This window comes from Pseudopodoces humilis, chromosome 7, assembly GCF_049639895.1.
Source record: "Pseudopodoces humilis isolate 2021_Gansu_Grassland_sample_001 chromosome 7, ASM4963989v1, whole genome shotgun sequence".
In the NCBI taxonomy this organism is placed as follows: Eukaryota; Metazoa; Chordata; class Aves; order Passeriformes; family Paridae; genus Pseudopodoces; species Pseudopodoces humilis.
In genome coordinates, this window is record NC_142206.1 from 56,664,709 (window position 1) to 56,687,967 (window position 23,259).

The following is a 23,259-nucleotide window of genomic DNA, read 5'->3' on the forward strand; positions in this document are numbered from 1 at the left end:
CACCGACCTGCAGGACACCTGAGTGTGTGTGTGTGTGTGTGTGTGTTTGTGTGTGTGTGTATCCCAGGCATTGCCATGAACATCTGAGTGAGACTTCTGCAGTCAGAACCTCTCCCTGGCTCAGTGAGCACAGCAATGCCTCGGGCATCATTCCAGAGTTAGGGCAGCGTAACTTAAAATAGCATCTGATGACTCTGGGTAGTGTGACTTAAAATAGCATCTGATCCTCTGAGCTGTGAACTGATGGGGCAGGGGCACGTTTGGCACACTGAACTGAATCCAGCAGGCTGCAGTGTAATGCTGAGGTCAGTGTGAGAGCTCAGGAGCTTCAGGTTTGCCCAAACTCCAGTGCTTCTGCAGCTGACATTTTACATGCCATCACTCCTGTTTTGGGCAGGAGGAAGCTTAAATGGTATTTTGCAACCACTTCCCAACACCAGCCTATCTGACACTTGGTCTGCCTCTTGTTTAAGTCTGACCTTAATGCTGTTTTTCCCTTGCACTTTTCCCCGTGAGGTGTTGCTTGAGAGCCCTGAAAACAAAATACCTCTTCCTGAACCTAAGGAGTACCCGGACAGAAACTCTGCTTTGCACTTCCCAGAAAGAGAACCAGCCCTTTGCACCAGGACCAAACCTCAGCTGCTATTTGCCCTGCAGCTTGCAGAGATTAGCCAAACATTTGGGCAGCAGCTCTAAGCCTGTATGACTTGAGAAGCAGAAATGTTAAACACTGTAAACAAAAGTCTTGGAAATATTTAAACTTTCTGATAAGAAAATCTGGAGTTAGGAATTATTATTTTTCTCTTGGCTACCACAAAGGTTTTCAATGCTGCTAATGCTTTCTCTACGCCCCGCTGAGGATCTTTCCACTTTCCTGTCCAGTGTGGCAGCAGCTGCAGACAATGAAGTGATTGTAATGTTGGAAAAGCAACAGATGGAGATGGATGAAATGGTCTTAACCCTCAGTGTGTTTTTGTGTGCCTGTGAAAGGGAGAGGTGAGAGCAAACCTGAGCACTGGATACCCTTATCCTTTATTTCAGCATGGTTGTGCTCACATGAAGCAGAGTGTGATATCCCATGATCTCAGGAGGACAATTTCTAGGGATGATTTGGTGGCCCTTTCAACACAGAATTGGGTCTTGTAGGCTCCTCTTAGGAGAGCAAGAGGCTGCAGGTTGGCTGCAGCCCAGGGTGTACAGAGGAGGTGCTGAAGTGCCTGGTTGAGCTGAGGCCAGAGGGTTTTTCATTTGAACAGAAAAAATAAATCCAAATTCCTCTGTAGCGCAGGAGAGGAATTTTCAGCTATAAAATGTGATTTCTACAGAATCTGAAGTTTCCATGGGAAGCTACCACTTTCAACAGAGGAATTCAGATGTTTCCACTGGGAGAAATGAGGTGAAATGGTGTGAATTAACTGATTCTGATCTGAACTGTTCCCTCTGTTCCAAAGACCTGAGCCAGTTTAAGCAAAGCTGTTTCCCTGACAGTGACAGTGACTCCTGCACCTGGGGCACTGACCCTCCTTGGGAACACAGCCCTGGGACACTGGGACAACTGGTGGCTTTCTGGGAGATCAGAACTGCAGCCTGGACTGAGAGAAAACACAAATCACCAGATCTGGTCCTCCAGCTGCCGTGGAGTGCTCTACACAAAGGTGAAAACGAGGTTTAGAACAGAGTCCAGATTTTCCAGGCTGTTGGAAATGCATTAAACTGCTGGCATGGATAAGCATGTCCCTCACCTTGATCTAAAAGTTTTGAAATGAAACACTTGAGCTTTTTTCAGCAGATCATTTACTTTTTTTTTTTTTTTTTTAATTTGCAGGAAGTTGGTTTTTATGAAAATGTTATTATTTTAAACCTTTCATCCACATGAACAATGAAAATGAATTCTGAAATGTGTAGCTTTTCCAAGTGACAGGAATTAGTGATGGCTTTCTGCTCTAACCAAAGCTCTTTACACTTCTAACTCTCATGTTTGGATTAAATAATTTAACTGTTCTGTTAATCATTCCATGCTTGAATGCAATTTCTGAATCAAACGTTCTAATTCAGTGGAATTTCTATGAATTTCTTGTACTGCCTGTTAGCTATAACTCCATTTAGAGTGTATTTACTCTTGAAAAGATTTATTAGGTTTAATTCACCTTCTCTGCTGCCACGTGAACATCAGAGGCAGCTCTGCTGAGCTCAGAGGAGTTGCTTTTGGTTGGGAGAAACATCAATCATGTAGCTGAAAAACAACTGAACTATTTTTGAAAAAAGCAGTGTATATTTTAATGAAAATTGCTGTTAAAATGTTATGCATGTGATGGTCACTAAATGCAGAGTAGAAATTTGTGAGGAATTTTTTTTTAATAACATTTAATTTTTTGCCTTAGGTGAGAAAGGAACACAGTCAGAAAAATACAGGATAGCAGCAATTAAAAATCTAGCTCAATTAAAAATCAAAATATTAGCCTATATGAAATTTGGCATCTCTCCAAATTATTCTTTTACATGGCATAATTCTTATTTATTTTATACCTGGCTTTATTTAAAGGTGTATTTGCTTAAGGACTGACTGAAATACACAGCTCTTAAGCATTCTGAGAAAGTCTTAAACATCATGCCTGTTCATTTTCCTATTTCCAACTGCTCTCCTGAGAGCCCAACAGTTCATTCCCTCTTGTTTTCTGGAGCTTTAATCTATATTAGAAAATGTTGACACACTTCTTCAGCTACATGAAAGTGCCACTAATGGGGATCCCATCTGATTTCAGAGGAAAGGGACTTTGAAGAAAAATCACAGAAAATTTCAAATAAAATAGAAATGAATCAAGGTAGAAAATCCACAGTTACTTCCCACAATTGATTGCCAAGTATGATGTGAATTCTGCCTTTGATTTGAGTTGCTGCTTAGCACAGTGAATGGATTTCAAGCAGTGTATTTTACACAATGAGATACATGGAAACTCTTGTTTTGAAGAGTGACATTGTTCTCTGTTTCTATTTTTGCAATGGCAACACCTCGAATTGCGATTCCATTGTACTAGGCCGGTGCAAACAGGCCGAGAGGGGCCCTGCAGAGCAAACACACCAACAATGAAGGTGGGGAAAGGAAATTTCCTGTTTCATGGTGAGGGAAACAAGGCACACAGAGGGGACGTGGCTCTTCAGGGCTGTGCTGGGCAGTTGGGCTACAAAACCTCAGTCCTGGCTTCATCTCAGCAGAGACTGGGTTTGGCCACCACTGCAGGCAGCACATCCTGCTCAGTGATCATGGAATCACAGAACCAGTGGGGCTGGAAAAGACCTCTGGGGTCAGTGAGTCCAACCTATGACCAAACTCCACTGTGTTAACCAGACCATGGCACTGCCCCATCCAGCCCACCCTTAAACACCTGCAGGGATAGTGATTCCAGCTCCTCCCTGGACAGCCCATTCCAGTGTCTGATCAACTTTTCTGTGAAGAAATTCCTCCTGATGTCCAACCTAAACCTCCCCTGGCACAGTTTGAGGCCTTGTCCTCTTGTCCAGTCGCTGGCTGCCGGGAGAGGAACCTGACCCTCATTTGGCTACGGCCTCCACTCAGGGAGTTGCAAAGCAGTAAAGTCCCCAGAGCTTCCTCTTGTCCTGGCTAAACACCCCCAGATCCCTCAGCTGCTTCTCATAGAATTTGTGCTCCACACCCTTCACCAGCTTCCTTGCCCTTCTTTGAACCTGCTCCAGCACCTCAATGTCCTTCCTGAACTGAGGGGCCCAGAACTGGACACAGGACTGGAGGTGTGGCCTCAGAGCCTGGCTCCTGTATCCTGCTCATTCCTGCAGGCCACAGAATCACAGAATCACTGAATCATTAGGGTTGGAAAAGATCTCCAAGATCATCCAGTCCACTCTTTTACCCACACCACCACACACTCAGCATTATGGCAGGACCCATGTCTTCTTGTTTCTTGAACACTTTGCTCTGGCAGGTGTGTGGAGCAGCAGGGAACAGAGGGCACTGTCCACATGTGCTTTTGGAAAGTTAAAGACCCTGCAACATTTTATTTGAGCTGATTTCCCTGACAACTTGATTAGAGAGGTGAAGCATCGCTGCTGCTGGAAATTGATGTTGAGCATCAGCAAGGCACGTGCTCCTCTTAGCCACAGCTGCCTGGCAGGGTTTGTTTCTCTGTAGTCACTGGGATGTTGCTGAGTTTTTTGGCATTCTGCAATTTTCTATTGCTTTTTAATGAAACAGTGCTGATGCTTGTATAAAAATGCACCTCAGGGTCTCGTGCTAATTTTGTCCAGAGCTGAACTCATCGGATAACACTTTTTTCCCCAGTTCCTGCCTTGTCAGAGCAATGTGTGCACAGAAATCAATTCAGAAAATACATCTTGGAAGAAATCAGGCTGCCAGATAAAGTAAAACAGATATTAACTCAGACACCTCTGAGCTCATCTGAAGCATACTTCTCTGCACAGAGAAAAGACAAGTTGTTTGCTTTTTTTTTTCTTTTTTTTTTGGTTTAAAAGGGTTTTGAGCAGTTTTGTGCATTCTCATAGCAACAGCTTTAGAAAATACAGAAAAGCTCTCAACTCTCTGCTTTGGTGTCACAAAATTGGAGTGAACAAAATAGTCTGAAGCATTTTAAACCAAGCACAGAGGAGTTTCAGATGGCCCATTGCTGGAAGCATTCAAGGTCAGGCTAGATGGGGCTTTGAGCAACTTAGTCTACTGGAAATTGTCTCTGCCTGTGGCAGGGGGGTCAGAACTAGATGATCTTTAAGGCAATTTCCAACCCAAATAATTCTGTGATTCTTGGGTGGGTTTAGATATCTTGTGCCACACTCTCACTCATGCCAGTGGTGTGAGCAAGCTCTGCTGTGGTTTAGAAAGGCTGCAGGGGTGGAAACTCAGATTTGCATGGCTTATAGTGGGGCCAGGGCTCTCATGTAGCATTCCCAGGTTGCAGTTTAAAGATCTTTGTTGCTGCCACAGACTGGAATTATTAAGGATATCCCTTTGACTGCTTTCTAACCCATCCATATAAGGAGAGCTGCCACCGAGCTGCACTGGGAGAGAAATTCAAGGGGGAGGACGCTGCTGGTTTTAAACCCTCTGTGACGCTGCCTGCATGAGTTGGAGGCAGCACGCTGGACATCTGGGATGTGTAAATCTGTCTGCCCAGCTGCCAGCTAATGCTCTGATGCACTGGGAGCTCTGCTCTGCAGTCAGTGACCACATTGTGTGCTCAGCCACAGCTTGGGGCCAAACAAAGTGGAAGAGAAGACGAAGCAAGTGTGGACCACAGAGCTGTGTCCAAAAACCCGAAGGCACAGCTGAAGTACAACAAAAGGAATAACTTTTGTTTAAATTTCTGACATTTCTAGTGCTCTGAGCTAAACATCTTTTCTATTTTCCTCCTGCCTGTGTTTTTCTGTTTTCCTCCCGCCTGTGTTTTTCTGTTCTCGTTCCACCCAACATTTCTCACAGGGAGGCAGGGCAGAAGTGAAACACAGAAGGCAGAATGAACTCAGTTGCTTTCACCTAGTGTACTTTATCCGTCTGTCTTTTTCTTTGATCCCAGGGTTATCCAGGGCTCTTACATCAAAGAAGAAACAGGACAAAATCTGTGTATAAAAGGGTTGGCTGTAGATGTTACACAACCAGGCAGGGAGCAGAGGCAAGGGAAGGGCTGTGCAATCTCTGCCACGTGGAACTGGGAGCAGGAGGGTGAGAAGAATGCTGCTTGGGGTGGTGTGTTTATTCCAGTCTCAGCCTCACAGCCTCCCCACTCCCTGCACTGCTGCCCCTCTGCCAGCTCTCATGGCAGTTCCCCACCAGGGCTCCCCATCAGCCAGAGCGCCTCTCCAGATCAGGGAAACAGCTCTGCTGCACCTGAACTGACCAAGGCCTGATGGAATACGGACATTTTTCATGCCCTTCTGAGAGGCTGTGATGCAAGAGAGCCCAGAGGACACTTTCCCAGCAGTGGGCTCTCTGCACACACAGCGTTTGCTCTGTGTGACGTGCCCCTCTGCCAAGTGACATTTTCCACAGATGCTGGCTGGAATCAGTCTGCACCTGCACATGTGTGTAACCCAGGCTGTGATTAGACCATTTGTCTGAACAACTGTGGTTTCAGCTCTTTTTTCTTTCCCACTCCACCCCATGCTCGCAGCTCCCCTTTCTAACAATTTGATGTGCTGCACACAGCAAACCTCTGCTGCAAATAGACACTCTGCAATTACTGCCCTTTCCTTCCACACAAAGTGAACTCGCTATTCCTCCCTTTCTCCTTTGCCAAACAGCCACTTTGTTGTTTATTTTCAAAGCACTTAGCATCACAGCTAAAAAGTAAGCTGCAGTATCTGTGGACTATACCAGCATTATTAAGTAAGACTGAAAATATTCATGGAGAGCTTTCTCTGATTTAACAGACATACTTACATATTAGGTTGACAAGGCTGTATTTCATAGAATCACAGATGAATTAAGGATGGAACATAAGATTGTTGAGCCCAGACATCAAATCCAACTCTGCTATGTTGCCACTAAGCCATGTCCCCACGTGCCATATCCACGTCTTTTGAACACTTTGAGGGATGGTGATTCCACCACTTACCTGGGCAGCCTGTTCCAGTGCCTGACCACCATTTCAGTTTGCTATGGTTCTTAGAGAGATGCTAGAAAAAATGGGCAGCTCTTTCAGTGGATATAAATATGGCAACATTGAAAGGCTTCCTGGTCTTCTTGGAGAGCGACCATTTTGGAGACAGAAATTTGGGAGTGACTTCCTGGCTTGTTTCATCCTTGGAGACAACTTATATTGGAGATAGTGGCAGTCATGTAAAGTGGTTGATTTAGCAACTGTTGAAATACACAAGGATTAGGGATCCTTTGTAAATCAGAGCCAGGATTTGGAGGAGGATGGAAAAGAGAGCACAGGCAGGACTGCAGCCTTCTCTCACTGCAGGATTTCTCCCTGCCCGTAGGTGTAACTGCACCACATGCCATCAGTTTGAAACCAGCACAAGAACTGTGAATCAGAGTCTGTGGTGGAAATCCCTCTGCCCAAACTCAATGGAGCCACAGCTCTGGGACAGAGGAATGTGATGCAGGATGTGATCCCAAGCCTGGCATGGGAGCAGGATGGATGGAGTCTCTCTGTCTGAGGTGCACAGCACTATTTTTGGCAATTCAACTGCATGGTCAGTGATGAGTCTGGTCTGATGAAAGCTGGCAGGCTTCACAGCTGAGGCTCAGATGGCAAGCACTGCTGCTTGGTGCATATTCCTGAATAATTTTCCTTTCATCTTGCCATAATTCTGTCTTTTCTGGCTATTTTGAAATGTGTCTCTAGTCCACATGTATGGAGATGTCTCCAAGGCAGTGCTGTCTGTGCCACCAGGAAGGAACAACACCTCACCCTAGATACAGAAATGTCAGTACACCCTTGCCATCCTAGAGATTTATGCAGCAATTCTGCCTGGAGAGAAGGAGCCTGCTGCTCCCCTGTGTGTCTGGACAGGCTGGTTAGATATTCTGGTCCTGGTTTTACACACTCTATTTTTAAGAAGCTCACACCTTGGTGCCTTTCCCCCTGACTAATTTAAAAAGGCAGCCCACCTCTAATCTGGTTATTAGAAGATCATCCAGCTCCACAGGTCAATGAAGAGTCAAAAGCATCATTTAATTCTTGAACTTTGCTGCTGGCCCCTGGCCGTGGCTGGTGCTTGCTGTGAATCCAAAGCAGCTGCACAGAGAGGAGCCACGATGTGTCTGTGCAGGGCCAGAGGCCAGTTGTTTCCCTGAGTCAGTGGCATTTTTTTCTTCCTCAAATTCTGCTGCATCGTGACTTGCAGATCATCTTTCTCTTGGCCAGGGAAAGAGGCTGACCCTGATCCCACGGCTGCTCTGGGGTTCTTGCTCAAAAGGACTGATCTTACGATGTGGGTACAGAGGAGGAGTGGGACACACTTCCACTGGGTTTATTCACAGTTCAATACATTGACAGGAAAGGCCTGATAAATCCCTTCTGAGGATGTTCCTCTTAAATGCTGGTGTCTCATTTTCCCCTTTCCCCACAAGGTCATCACTGGTGTTAATCTTGCTGTGGTGGCTCACGCTGCTCTGTCCTGCGGCCTTCCCCACTGAGGGAGAGACTTCCTGCCTCTGAGTCAGTCTGGCAGCTGGACCAGAGCGAGCAGATGGAAAAAGGGATGGGCTCTGCTCACGCAGTGCATCCTCCCTCTGCACCCTGACATGGAGCATTGCATGATCCCCACTCTCACCAACACGGAGTGAAGCTCTGCCCTCTCTGCCAAGCCGTGCTCACCCCACAGAAACCAGGACTTTTACACCCACTGCTGGCTTGCAGCACCAAGAATTGTGTTTAGGGAACAGCAGGCTAACTTCCAGCACGGGGATCTGTAGGACTCATATTACAGTGCTTAGGAAATACCCATAAAATATCAGCTCATTAGACACACTCAGTGGAAATTAGACACACTCGGCATTGGAGGTACATCAACAATGAGTCAGAGTTGCTGTTTGTCACTGCAGCTCATGGCTGAAGGGCTCTGAATAACAGCAAAGCTCCCTTGGCTGCGTTGTGTACGGCAGAGAGAGGCAGCCAGGGAGGTGCTTAATGTGCTTATGGCTGGCTCTAATGTGGTCCACCTCAAACAATTTATCTTCTGAAGGCACAGAATCACGGAATCATAGAATCATAAAATGATTTGGGTTGAAGGGACCTTACAGATCATCCCCCTGGACCAGAAAAGTGCCCAGAGCATCAGAACTAACTCAGCAATGAATGCCAGAAAAGAACATTTCCCTGTGTCTTATGCTGGCTTTTTATAATATGTTCATTTAAAAGAATGGCCATTTCCTAAGAAATTTCCTTTTCAATTAAATTCTGTTAAAGGAAATGTTTTCTATGAAAGGTGAAACTGATTCTTTTTCTCTAAAAACAGATTAAGTGGGAGCTGTAGGTGTTTCTTTGGAAAATATTGAATTGAATGAAATTATGGGGGGAAAAAAAGGAAGCCTGGTTTTAATCTGTTCTGTTGAGAATTGTGGCTAGTGCAATATAGCTCAGAGAAGATATGGATGCCCCAACCCTGGGAGTGTTCAAGGCCAGGCTGGAGTGGGCTCTAAGAAACCTGATCTAGAAGAAGGTGTCACTGGTGGGGGCAAGGAGGTTGGAACAAGATGATCTTAAAGGTTCCTTTCCACCCAAACCACCCCACTATTCCATGATGTCTTTCATTCATACCTCAGAAGGAAGGAGGCAAGCCTTTTGGACTTGGATGGACAATGTATGACTTTTTCTTCCTCCTGTGTCACAGGTTGTGAGTGTTGTCCACATTCACCTCACAGTCAAATTGCTTCTGTCCGCGTAAATGTTAAAACTGTTCTTAGGAAGGTTACTTCATGTGTGGACTTCCAAACAAGTGACTGTTGTGCTGACAGCAGACTTAAAAGAGAGGGAAATGCATCTGACAGGCACGTGCTTTCCTTGCAGAAGACTGGGGAGATGATAGCATTCATCTGAGAGGATACATCTGAATGGTGTTTGTGTCTCCGGACTCTTGTGGTTACTCTACAGATTTTACAATTGCGTGACAGCCTCTGTTGCTCTGCGTGTGAAAAGATCTTTTGTCCCTTTAAATGTCACTTGCTGTCAAATTGAGGAAAAGCTTAGAAGCCAATGATGACTTTTATGCAAACAGATCTAAAAGAACAATTTCTGGTGAGGTTCCACTGATAAGCACATTGGCCGTCATCTTGCAGTTGGGTGTGTGTGGGCAGATGCGTGTGGTCCTGCAGACCCTCTCTGGCTGCTGGGAGAGGACACATACTTTTAAGTCAGCTATTTGCCTTGAACTTCTTGCTGGACAGGGTTTTAGCAAGGAGTTTTGAGAGGCAGATGAATGACAGAAGAGCACAAAGCACCAATTCTCAGTGGGAACTGTGCATCAGAAATGAAGTACAGGCTCTTTTGAAACTCTCAAGTTGCTTTATTATTTAAGGGATTGTCTAAATATTTCTAATTTTCCTTTTCCCTCCTCCAAACATTTACATTTTTCTATCCTGTTAAGTCCTGCCCTGTTACCAGCCATGAGGGCCTGAATTTTGTCCTCAGTTGTTCATGCAAACCCCTCATCTTCAACCAGTTAGACACCAGTTGGGTAAAGGATTAGATTAACCTTGCAGGGAAACACACAGAAATCCATAAGGTTTGCATGGGCATGCTGCATTATGCTGAGATTCCAAGAGAATGAAAAATAATTGAATTGTCTAAAAAACAAAATTATGTTTTAAATTAATCTTGATTTTTTACTCAAATCTTTTTGATGACAAACCAGCAGACATTAAGGTCACAGCTGAACATTTAGTTTCACATATTAGGACCTGGATTTTGTGTGTGCACCTAAGGTTTTTCTTTTTTAGGCAGAAATGAGAACTATGAAAACAGAGCTCCTGTAAGGTTTATGACAGTGAATTTTAAGTGAGACCACACCACTTCTGTCTTCCTGTCTTTCTGCTAGAAGCTGCCCCAGAAGTTTGTCCTGCCAAGGAGGCTGTTTGTCTTACAGTGACACAGTCTCAGATTTGTTTGGAGAGCATGTAGGAGCTGTGCTCTCAAAAGATGTCTGTTCCTAAAAGATGTCTTCTCTTCTAGGCTTTCCAAGGTCATCCTTCACCCTGAGACTTGAAAATCTTACATGACAGCAAGTAGTGGGACAATCTGGTAATCTTACTCAGAGGCTGAGTAAGTTGTCTTTTTTCCTATAGCTGTGTAAGCTTAAAAATGTAGAGAAACTCCATTGACTGTTACCAAACTTGGTGTTCTTCTGATGCCTTAAGTTTTAGCTTTCATATTTTTTAGATTCTGTACTGACTTAATGTGTGACTCAGAACTTCATATAAAGTGTTAGCGATAACCATTGCAGCTTCAGGCTCAAAAAGCATAAATAACAGAAAATTGAGGAGAGTAAACTGAGAGGATGTGACTTCATAACCTGAAGCTCTAACTGGACAATTAACCCCAATATGTAAATGGACCAAAACCTATAAAGGTGTGAAAACTCGTGGCTTGTCCATCTTGGGTCCATCTGGGGCAGAGCCACAGACAGACTCTTGTACTGCCCAAGGTGTATCCTTTGAAGGCCTTTTATTAAACACCTGCTTTATTCCTTTAACTCTGTCTACCTCTGTTCCAGGTCATCTCTCCAGGCATCACTTCAGCCTGCTCTTCTGCTGTGTAGGGACTTTTGCGTAGATGCCCAGAGCCCCCAGCCTATTGCTTTGGTTATGTTTTCTGTTCTTTGGTATTTCAGCATTTCTGATGTCTCTCTTGGGTAGAATCCCAGTGAGTCAATGGAAAAATTGTGTTGATAGTACTGAAAGCTGGAACTGGCTTATAAGACCCTCTTTTTTAATCTCACCCTGACTGGCTGTAATTCACAACATATGCAACTAGAAGGGTAATAACAGCCTTGGGATGAAGGTTAAGCAGCACCCCTAAAAGTGAAATCACTATGCAAAGTGGATACTTGTGTTCACCCCTCTGTACACTGTTATGCTCTGGTCTTAGAGATCCCTCTTTAGGATAGTAATGATCGTTGGCGAAGAAGATTTAAGACCTGTCACTTAGAATATAAAAAACAAAAAATAAAAAATCATGAGCCATGTCAGATGATTTAAGACCAGCCAAACCAGAAGAAAACGGTCATTTGGAGTGATTATGTCCCATTAATAAATCACAGGAGCTTCACGCCTGAAATGATGCCCCTTCTATGGCTGTATGGAAATCAGCAGCACATGGCTGGTGTGATCCAACACCAAATGACAGCTGAAATTTAGGGCTCTTCTTTGGACTCTCAGATAACCCAGGAGAGCTTGCCCTTGTTCTGAAGGCAAACTCACAGGCTGCATGTAATGATGAATAAGGATGATTGCAGCTGAGCTTGTTGGCTGCATACCCTACTGTCTTCAGCCCAGGCACAAGAGATGTTGTTCATCTATATCTATATCTATATCATCTATATCTATATCTATATCTATATCTATATCTATATCTATATCTATATCTATATCTATATCTATATCTATATCTATATCTATACCTATTTGGAATAAGAAAGTAGGAAAAAGTACAAACAAAATACTTAAGGAAGGAGCTTTCAGAAACACTAAGTTCTGCAGAAACTGAAGACTCATTTTCACTTCAGAAGAGAGGCAACTCTGGATCATTTGCTGTACTCAGATGTGTGTGTGCTGCATCTGGAACACAGTGGGGACTCCATCTGCTGAGAGTAGTGAGGCTGAACCATGTACAACATGAAAACCAGCCAATGCCTCCTCTGTATGCAGTGTACTCAGGAGAATGGCTCAGTTGTACCCAGCTTTCCATAGGAAATGAAAGAGCCTGCATTGTCTTTTCCAGGCACAGCCCGAATGCAAATCCATAAATATGGTTAATATGGAAGTTCTGCTTCCACAAGTTTGTTCTTACAGTCTCTACTTACTAAAATGTTAAGTCCTTAATTGAAATTCCACCTCCAGTGGAACAGCCCTCCATCAGCTGTCCTTGGGAAAACAGACCAATGACAGCAAAAGCGTTGTGATGAGCTTTTCCATCCTCTCCTGATGTTTCTTGAAAATTTGATTTTGATTCTGTATTATTGAGCGAAACATAACATAATTTAAAACAACTACCAAAGTCAGAAACCAGTCCTTGCATAGCTTGGGAAGCGTCTGCTTTAATGATAATTTTTATTCCAATGATCCTGTGACTCAAGGAGCACTGAGTTACCATACCCATCTGGCCATATATATTTAGATATAAATCGTTTTTCACAGCAGAGAATGTTTACACATAATTTTACATAAAGGGGTAAAAGTTGTTGTAGTTTTCTCGTCCTCCTCCTCTCTCTCCTTCTCTTCCCTCCTTAGATTTAATTTCTGCTTTCTGTCCTTGTTCCTTTGACAAGTAACCTTTAACCAAAAGCTCTCAGCTCATGGAACACAGTTCTCCAAAGACAGTTATGTGAGGCTTGAAGATAGGCACGTCCATGAGAAGGGATAGGGTAGAAATAGGGTCCGGGGAACCTCCTGAGTTTATTTACCTGCCAGTCCAAGGCAAGACATTGGAAATAGGAAATGGCAGATAGCAGGAAAGTAGTGGATGGCTGACATCTCCCAGAGGTGCTGACAGGTGATTCAGTGTCTAATATTTTGCACACATATAACATCTCATGGAGATATGCTAAATATGGCAAAACAGAATCTGCCATAGGCTCTACTATGTACTCAGTTAATGTCCTTAGCAGACTCCTTTACACCAATAATTTATATTCTAAAATTAATGGGTTTATGTAGGCACATGTTTACACTCACACATGCACTCACATTTACAATTAGAAAGAATTTCAGATGGACTTTGCACATCTAAAGCACTCTCTTGGCATTACTTGCCATGAGCTGGCTTCAACCCCTTTGACCAGGAGACCCCCTCATTGTTTGAAGACATCCATCTCCCCCAGGTTTGTCTTTGGTGGAAATGCTCCTGATTTCCACAGTTTGAGGCAGACAGTGATATTTTGCAGCTCTGAAATTGATTGGGAGGAGGAGGAGCAGAGAGGAAGAACACACAAAAACAGGGGGAGGAGGCAGGCAATGCATCAGACAATGTGGACTGTTGCCCAGCATCATTTAATGACTGCTTTGAATGGCTGAGAAATTACACCAGAAGTCTTACAAAGGCAGAATATATGTTTCAATATATAATTATATGGTTATATTGTAGTCATAAGGATAATTATCACAATTTTAAAAACCCCAAATCATTAATCTGTGCTCTGTCTGTTCTGTTTTATTTCTGCATTACAGCTATTTCATGCATCATAAAGTATTATCCACTAAAGGATTTGGAAATTACTTGTTTTATATTGTTGTGGTTTTATTTTGCATCAATCTCTGCATGTTGTCAATGCATATTTCTCAAGAACAATTCACTGGCAAATAACACTGCTGAGGACCAAAATATCTCTGACCAAATTCTGATGCACATGCTGCCTGCAAATGCTGTCCCAGGTGGCTCAGGCTGTCAGGATCTGACCCAGTCCACAGCATTTCGTTCAGTGAGTGGCAATCTCTCATCTGATCCATGTGGGCATTTTATGGAGCAAAGTCCTAAATTTCAAGCCTTATAACTTGCACATGTTTTCCTGCCACCCACCATGGGCTGGTAATATTCCAGTTCAAAAAGGAGCTCTTGATTTTGCTTGCCTTGTACATGATACATGAGCATGCTTGTTTATGTGAAATTTGGGAGAACAAAGGCTAACTTGATCCCACCCTTCCAATAGGTTATATGTTTTTTCAACCCTGAAGCAAAATTCTATGTCTGTATGTTTTGGCTTTTAAACTCAATAACCTGCAGGCCTCAAACACATCAGAAAATAAATGGAAATCTCATTATTACACAGAAGGTTTAAAACTTAAAACCAGAGGCTATATCAACAGCAAATGGAACACCACAGACATGCCCTTCTCCTTGGGACTTCCACTGGATTCAGGATGGAGGGATGCTGTGAAGGTTGTTTTACTTTGCCTCTGCACTCTTTAACCATCACAGTATGTTGACAGTACAATGGCTTTTTTTGGATATTACTGTAGATTCTTATTTGACCAGATAAACAGGACAAGAACAGACAGTGTGACTTTTGAAGATGTGATGTTGGGTCATGTGAATGAGCATCCACTCCCTGCCCAGTCTTCCTCTGAACTGTATTATCTGCATTGACTGTACCACAGGAATTTCACTGGGCAGTTGAATTTTAGTAGAAACCTTTTATTCTAGATTTTGGGCAGCTGAAGGTAATTTAGGCTATTCTGTAGGTATGAACTCCATCAAAAAAAGAGGATAGTTCTGCCCTGAGCTTCCTGTTCTCTCTTCCTCTATGCTCCCTCTGGACTTTCACCTTGCTGCTCCATATTGTTTTTCCACACAGTCCCTGGCTTTGATGTCTGCAATGCTGGAATATTTTTTTCCTTTACACACCTTATTTTTGAAACCTTCTATTATTTTTGTGACCTTTTGGGATACCTTCCATTTCAAGAGCATTCTTTGCAAGACAGATTTGATACAGAGAGAAATAATCCCAACCCAGTCTTACAGGACATGTTTCCACACCCTGACAGCATGTGTTTTTAACCCTGCAGTGTCCTTCCCCATGCTTCTACAGGTGCTGTTCACAGATCTGGTTTGCACCCACGGGAGTGTGGAGCTTTCCCAGAGCTGTGTGGGTTGCCGTGTTGATGGAGAAGGCTGTCTCTGGAGGATGCTGCCACTAAAAGCAAAATGCCTCTGTCTGCCATCCAACTATTTCCACACAACCAACAGTTTTAAGGCTTTAGCTGCATGTATATCCCCTGAAGGGAGTCTCTGGTATCCTTCACCGTTGGTTTCCCAAGGGAAGAAAAAAAAACCCTGCTTGGATCAGACCCTTTGAGGGATTCAAAGTTCCCTGGAGGAATGCAGCCCTGAACCGAAGGCGTCAGGTGCAGCTGATCCTGGGAAAGCTCAGGGCTTACAAGGGGTTGAATGGGCCATGGAAGGGGGAAGGAAGGGTTTCTGGCTGGAACCCAAGGCCAGGCAGCTGGAGATTTACAGTGCTGCCCTGATTTCTTGGATGTGGTACAGTCACTGAGGTGTGTGGAGGGCGGTCAGGGACATGGCTGGTTAAACACAAACCACACGTATAAAATTGGAATTGCCGCAAGGAATCATTGCTTTTCAGCTGCTGGATATACAGGAGCCTATCTCCTGCTGGGCTGGGATATACAGGAACCTCTAACATTTTACATGATTTCTGTGTGTTCCACACAGGGATACTGATGCTGTTTTTTCAGAGGCAAGCCCTAGAAAGCGTGGCTGGCTGATGTGGCTGCCAAAGCTCTGCCACATGGGCTTTGCTTGTCAGAAGTGAAAAACATGTCTGGTGCTTAAGGCACTTCCAGAGTAAACACCAGCAACAGTCCCTTCAGTTTTGAGAAAGGCAGTTGTATTTAAAAATGCTCCAGTCCTAGTGAGAAAGACTGTGGGCCAGGGGACTGTTTCCCAGGGTTTGTTTTTAACCCTGTGGATGTTTTTTAGGGACTGCATGTGCTCCTCTGAAGTTTCCAGTTTGGCTGTGCTGGGGCCAGTGGTGCTGGCTGGTGTCTGAGCCTACGCAGAGGGGACAATGCTGGATTGTTACGAATGGAACTGGTGCTAAGCAGCATAGAGGCTCTGCACCATCTGCTAAATACCAGAAATTAAACTATTTTTTGCTTCTGCCCTACCAAATAAATCTAAACCTTCAGCCCATGGTGGTCTTGGGGGGCCAACCCTGTGTAATTTATGCAAAACCAAAGCAGGAGGATGTTCATTCTCTCTCCCTATAAGCTGCCAGACAAAAGATTTGGACCACTTTAGTAGGCCCTTATGAGATGCAAGAACAGCATCATTTCATCTGTGCCTGAGTGCTTCAGCACAGCCACAATGCTGAATTGATGGCAAAAGTGTGTGGCAGCAATTACTGTCGTGAGGATTGCTCTGGAAAGAAACACAAAAAATTCATTTAACTCCCGCACTTGCCACTGTAAGGTAATTTGGACATGTTATATTCCCAGCACGGTTGTAAATTTAAAAATAAGCACAGCCAGAGCTGTACTTGGAGAGGGACTGGATGGTGCAACAGATCAAAATGTGCTCCAGAACTGACTGGAATAGAGTTTACAAAAAGCTGCCTTTTAAATCTTATGCCTACGATCTATTTCATTCTGGAACAAAATATGGTGCTTCCAGCCTACAATATGGAGTGAGTCATAGTATTGCCATTCTGCTCCCAGCACAATTGGAGCATACCTATGGTATGAAGTGGGAGAAATATTTGGCCCAGAAGAAAGCTCCAGAATGTTTTTTTATGTACTGTCAAGACATGCTTAATAAATGGAGAGTATTCTTTCCATATTGCGTAATTCCGACTTTCCTCATTCTGGGTTTTTTTCAGCAGAACACGCAAGTGTGTGCTTATCTTTAATGAGTGTTTAAGCCCAGATGAGTGTAAACATGCTTATGGGAAGGGCTTTCCTTGCCATGCATGGAGGCAAATGTGTAATTACACCTGCAGAGGGGTGTGATATGGAGGGAATGAATGAAGGGATATGATATGGAGGGAAGTGGCAGAAAGCACAAGAACTTGCTGTGGTCCATAGTCCCTCACTCTGCATATCTGCTGCTCCCCTCAGGGCAGAGTTCAGTGGTCTCCAGCATCACTCATGTGGGTATGGGCTCAGCAAGGCTGGGAGAAACAGCGAGAAGGGCAGCAAAGGGAGAGCCTGGCTGCCCAGCTGGAAAGGCTTTGGGGTACAGGGTGAAATCCCAGTCCTGGCCATGCCAACAGGAATATTGCCTTCAGAAGAGTGATTCCACTCCCTGTGTATGAACAGACACTGAAACAGAAATCACGATGTGATGGCCGACTGGGAACTGTTCTGGCAAAGCAAACAGGGTTTAAACCTCGAGCTCTTCCAGGGGAAAAATAAAGGCAGGAACAACTTTTGTGCACACGGCAGGGGCAGGCGGGGCGGGCTTTGGTCCATGACACCATGATTTGGCCATGATTCCTGTCCTGCAGCTGCGTGACCCTCCCAAGACAGGCTCTCCCTCCAAACAAAATGTAAGTTTTGACACAAACCTGCTTTTATGTATTGCTGTGCTTATATTAGAGACTGCTTATGGGTTGAACTTAATGTTTACTTAATATATCCTACTCCTTGATGTTAAATACTGTTACTATCAACTGCTGTGATGCCTGCTGTCCACAGGGCTTTAATGATCAGGATCATCTAAAATAACAGTGGTTCATTTTGTTTTTAAGCATTCAATAATGTGCAATGGGTTGCTTAACATTAGGCAGCGTATGCATTATTATGCTGTGCTCATAAATGAAGTGTTTTTTGACCAAACAGCCCAGAAACCTTTCTTTCTTTTGGTAATGAGAGCTCCCAGAATTGGAGAGCTCATGAACATTTGAACCCTCCAGAGTGTGAAATAATAATGGCCAGCTGGTGCCATTTCAGTGGGGAAAGCAGTGAGCAAATGGCAAAGATATGAGAATTAAATCTTGTTTATACCTCATCACTGAGGACCACTAAGAAACTGGTTTGGTTTGGTTTTAAGAGGATTTCAAAACAAAGAGGTTTCTCAAAAATCTCTGCTCTCTCAGAACAGCAGCATTCCTCTGTACACACAGGATCTTTGGACTTTGGGCTAGAAGCAGATTCTCAAATAAAAGATGGATTGACCATTGCTGAGACCCTCTGGAGAAACTAGGATGAGAAAAATGTCAGGAAATTTCCCCTATATATGACTTCAAACCCATCCCCTTCAGTTAAAATGCTAAATTGTTGCTGGTATGTTCATAAGGCAGCCTGGGGTGTCTGGGTGGGCTCCCTGACATTTAACAAACAGATGGAGGAAGTCAGACACTCCTCAGGTTGTATCTACCTGGTCAGTGATGGATTGGTATCCAGAAAACCAGGGCTAAAATAAGCTGGGGGTGAGTTACGTAAAAGTTATATCTTCCTGTAACCACAGGAATACACCAGGGGCAAATTAACTCAATCTTACGAATAATTTTATCCTCATAACCTTCTGTTCACTTTGTAAATACGAGGTGAAACACGGGCCATATCTTTTTGAAGTCAGGACCACATCCTTTAGCCTGTGCTGCCATGTTTGCCAGTGTTTGCTCACTCCAAAAAAGCTCTTTTTTTCAACCAAGGCTATGTGGATGATGGCAAACTGCAGAGGTTTTTTCTAGCAAATATTCTTTCCCTCTTGAACATTTTTCTCTGGAGTTTTTCCCACCCCTGTTCCTTCAGACATATTGATCTCCACAGTCTCACTTCTTCCTGGTATAAGATCTGTTTTCTTTTAAGACAGCTACAAGTCTGGGAAATACACACCCTGGTGTCCAAGAGGGCAGAGGGAGGTATTTCTAGAAATAGCTAGATGACAAACAAACCACTAGAAGTTCTAGTCTTGGCTACCTTACTGTCATGGGGTTGCTTTACCTTTAAGACAGCTTGGAAAGAGGGGAAGTTGAAGCTGCTGGTGGCTGATGGGAGTTTTTCCTCCTGACCAATTATAACTATATACTATAATTATAACTATAAACTCAGCCAGTAGATTTTATTTTTTTTTTTTCAGAACTGAGGTTTCCCATCTGCCAATGAGTGAATATAAATCCCAGCAGATGTTAAAGAGACATCTGGAGTGTATCCATTGCACTCCCTGTGATCATCTCCCAGTTACTCTGTATTTTTGCTGAGCTAAGGGAATTGGTGCCCTTCCCTCGAACTGGGTGACTGCAGAAATTGTGATGCCAAATATCCTCTGCTACTGCTACCAAAGTCTCTGATACTGAGATTCCCACTGAGCAGTTGTGTTTCCACAGCCAAGGGTTTAATGAGCACCCAAAGAAGCCATTCTAACATAAACAAATGCAGTGGGTGCTTGCTGGTGGCCTGCAGGGAAGACCCTGGTGTCTATGGCAGGACTCTTGGCCATAGAGGAGCTGGGAACCCCCAGCTGCTCAGGAAGCTGAATGAAGGGATTGGAACATCTTGGAAGTCAAAATGAGGGGAGAGGATTTCCCAAGGAACCCAAAGTATGTGTTTCCAAGTTGAATTTGAACAGGATCTCCAGCTCTACAAGGTGGCTTCTAAAACCCTGACCTAATTTTCCATAAGAGGTAGATATATTTTTCATCCTCTCCCATCTGGCCGTGGCCTGAGGTGCACAGGCAAGAGAGAAAACTTTTCCAGACAACTAAATATTTTTCTACTCTGGAAAGACTCCATTGTACAGTGTGAATGCCAAAGTCCAGTTTCCTTCTGGGCTCTGCACATTTTTTGAAGCTGGTGTTTATTTTGCCTGATCTGCCCTGACTTTCTGGTTCCTGTTACTGTTCTCTCCTATTGTTGCTGGTGAACTTTGGCCCTTACCAGGATTTTGGTGGGGTTGCTTTTCTCTGAGCAGGTACATGGGGGATTTTCCAGGGCTGGAGAAATGGCATCTGTGTTCCCCTGCTGATCAACCTCTTTTTCCTCTGATTATTACAAAACATGGAGAGAAATAAAACTCACTAAAGAGCCCCCGTAATTAACAGGGGTTAAATCTGTGAAATAGAGAGGGACATTAGAACTGTTGTCTTTGCTTAGCAAGAGGCATCTATAAAATTATTTTGGGGAAAATTCCCTGAAATGGAAGCTCTAGGTACTTCTCTAATTGTTTATACAAATTAATGCAGCAAAGAATGAAACTTGGGGAAAAAAATCCCCAAGCATATGGCTTCTTTGCAATCCAATTCTTTGACAGAAATAAAGCACAGAATTATTAATATATGAAATTTCCCTGCATGTTCTGTAAATATATAAGGGGAAAATTGATGCTTCCTTTTTGAGAAATTATCAACTATGTGTCATAAATATCTTTATTCTGATTCCTTGGGAGCTTTAAATTTTGTACAGAATTGCATTAATTAAAATACTTATTTTTCTTATTTTACTCATCTACTTGTCTTTTTATTGTATGTCATACTTCACTTCAAGGGTTTCCTGGCTTAGATTTGCTTGGCCCCTGCTCTGTGAGCCTTCCAAAACCAAATGAACCCAAGTCTTGTGTGAGCATAGCCAGCCTTGAAAAGGATTGCCTAAATATTGATTACTTCTTCCTTTTTCTATCTGAATATGTATGTACCACAATTTCTTCATACTGAAGATTGTCAGACTAAAAGCCATTTATTATGGCAACAGGCATAAATATTTACAACTAATAGAGGCTATATCTAATTTTAGGCACCCACACCCAGCACCTTGACTGGGAAAGGAAACCAGTTTCTTTCAGCTTGTGCTTCCAGCTCTTCTAAGGAAGAAAATCCATTAGGCACCGTCAGTAATGACTTGTCACTACTTCTGTTGGCTCTGTTTTATTTCTTGCCTGACAGCTCACAGCAGGAGCACATTCAAAAGGGTTGCCCATATAGGAAATCTGAAATTCAGTGGTCGTCAGATGCCCCAAATGAAGTTCCTTAGGTCAGATGTAATTCATATTTATGACAGGATTTTGAGCCCTCCCTGGAGAAGCTCCTGGGAAGGACTGACTGTTATAGCTCCAGGCTTATGGAATGAATCCCTCCTATCAAATAGCAGTGCCTTGGTTTGTTAACATGACAGACAACAGAAATGCAGATATATTGGAGGCATCCTGGAGGTGACCTGACAGAAATGGGAATATAGCTTGAATATCAACTGAACAGATTGCACAGAACCCAATTCCCCTAGCTGTAATGGTGTTCTTCCTAAGGGCATGCAGAATGAGCTCCCAGTCAGGTCCTTTACTTTATATTTCCTCCATAATATACAAGCAGCATTTATAGAATGTGGCCACAGGCACCTCTCTCCATGTCCACTGGGCATCACAGCTAAGTCCTTCCTCGAGTGTCACTAACTTTGGGGACCACTCACTGGAGGAAGATTGTGTCTAGCAGAGGGAAAATTTACTTTGAAAACCTTTGACAGTGTTTGGGATAACTTTGTGCTTCTGGGACTCAAACATATATGGTCTTATAAATCAGAAATGTGGATTTATTGGACATTTATGTGATGACAGAAGTCATAAAAAGATAAGAGGAAAGAACCCCTCTGCAGCAGCTTGTACCACGAAGAGTGAAGACACAAGGAGCAGCACACAGCTCAAAGACTGTTTTCCCTTCTCCTAAGCACTTGCCTGGTTCTGCCATCAGGTTTACCAAGGTTTTTGAGGATTGCCAGACTGTCCCTGCAGCCACTGCAGCTCTTCATCTTGGGAGAGCTCAAACCCACACCTGAACTCATGCCATTTGAAGCATTTTCCTTGGAAGATTTTGTCTTTGCTGCAAAAATATTTCACTTAGAGGAAGCCTGCCCTTGGATAATAATGATTGCATTACAGTAACTGTAAAAAGGATAATAACAGCAACCAACTAGAACTGGCCAGGGGGATGATAATTCAGCTTTGCGACAACTTCTGAGGTTTTACAATTTGTTTTCGTTTCACAATGGAATGAAAACAAAACCTTCAGATATTATGTTTTCAATTTGGGTGTTTTTTGCTGCACTGTCAGAAATAACTAGAGGGCCCTGGACCTCAAAAATTTGTCCTTTCAAGTATTTAAAAAATGCTTCAGCTTTTGTGAATCAGCGTTTTCTCTTGGTGGGACAGTTCACGAAAATGCTCTGGCCAGAACTTTTGCTAACCCCAAAAGTTCAAAATTATGAGTCACATCCCCCAAAACATAGTTGTTACAAATCACTTATTTTGTGATTTATGGACCTCTTCTGGACTGTCTGCTCTTAAACATACCTTTCCCCTCCATCCACTAGTGATGTACATTTCTTTCCCACACTTCCCCAAATACTTGGGCATTTTTTGGATCTCATGGCAGCTCCTTGGCTCGTTTGATGTTCTCTAGCTTACACACAAGAGGCAAGGCTGAGATAATATTTTTATGGAATGCTGTGGCAGGGGTTTGCCAGGAAGGAGGCGGCTGCTGGAATGGACAGCGGTCACCGTGGGGTGGTCCCACCGCCATCCCGCAAAGCCCTGTCTGGCTGCTTGCTGGTTCTCACTCATCTCAGATGACATTTTCCATGGGGCAGAGCTGACATCTGTCAGGAGGAAGAACATCTGCTCTCATGCCCTTGGCCCGGGCCAGCTTGGCAGCGCAGGAGGGAACTGGAAGAGACACCCGGTAATAATTATCACTCAGGGTGTGTGGGGCAGCAGCTATGTGTGCAATGTCTGTGGTTTGGTTTTGGACCCCAGAAGTGGCTCTGCAGGATCCATATCTGGTTCTGGCCAGCTCCATGGCCTATGCTGTATGCAGGAAAGCTTTGGGAAGATAATTTTTCTTTTTTCATTAACTTTTCAGACCCCGCTCATGAGAAAAAAGAAGTGTGGAAAATAAATACCAAGAAAAGGAAACGTGGCTATTCATTCTGAAAGCTGGAGGAAGCAGCAGAAAGGGGATCAGGACCTGGAGAGACTTCATGTGGTGGAAAGTACAAGGTGCTTTCTAATCAGGAGTTTTTTTTGTAAGAGTTGTCTCATGCACCTCACCAAGACATACTGTGAATGCATTTGGCCAGGGACAAGACTCCCCTGTGTCTTCAGGATTTTCCAC

The 23,259-nt window shown here is 43.7% G+C and overlaps 1 protein-coding gene across 3 annotated transcripts in view; it reads right to left on the reverse strand.

The window, feature by feature from the left end:
• RHOJ (ras homolog family member J) overlaps positions 1-23,259 on the reverse strand; it is a 70,575-nt gene that overhangs the window by 25,749 nt on the left and 21,567 nt on the right. The gene's annotated exons all lie outside the window — the stretch shown is intronic.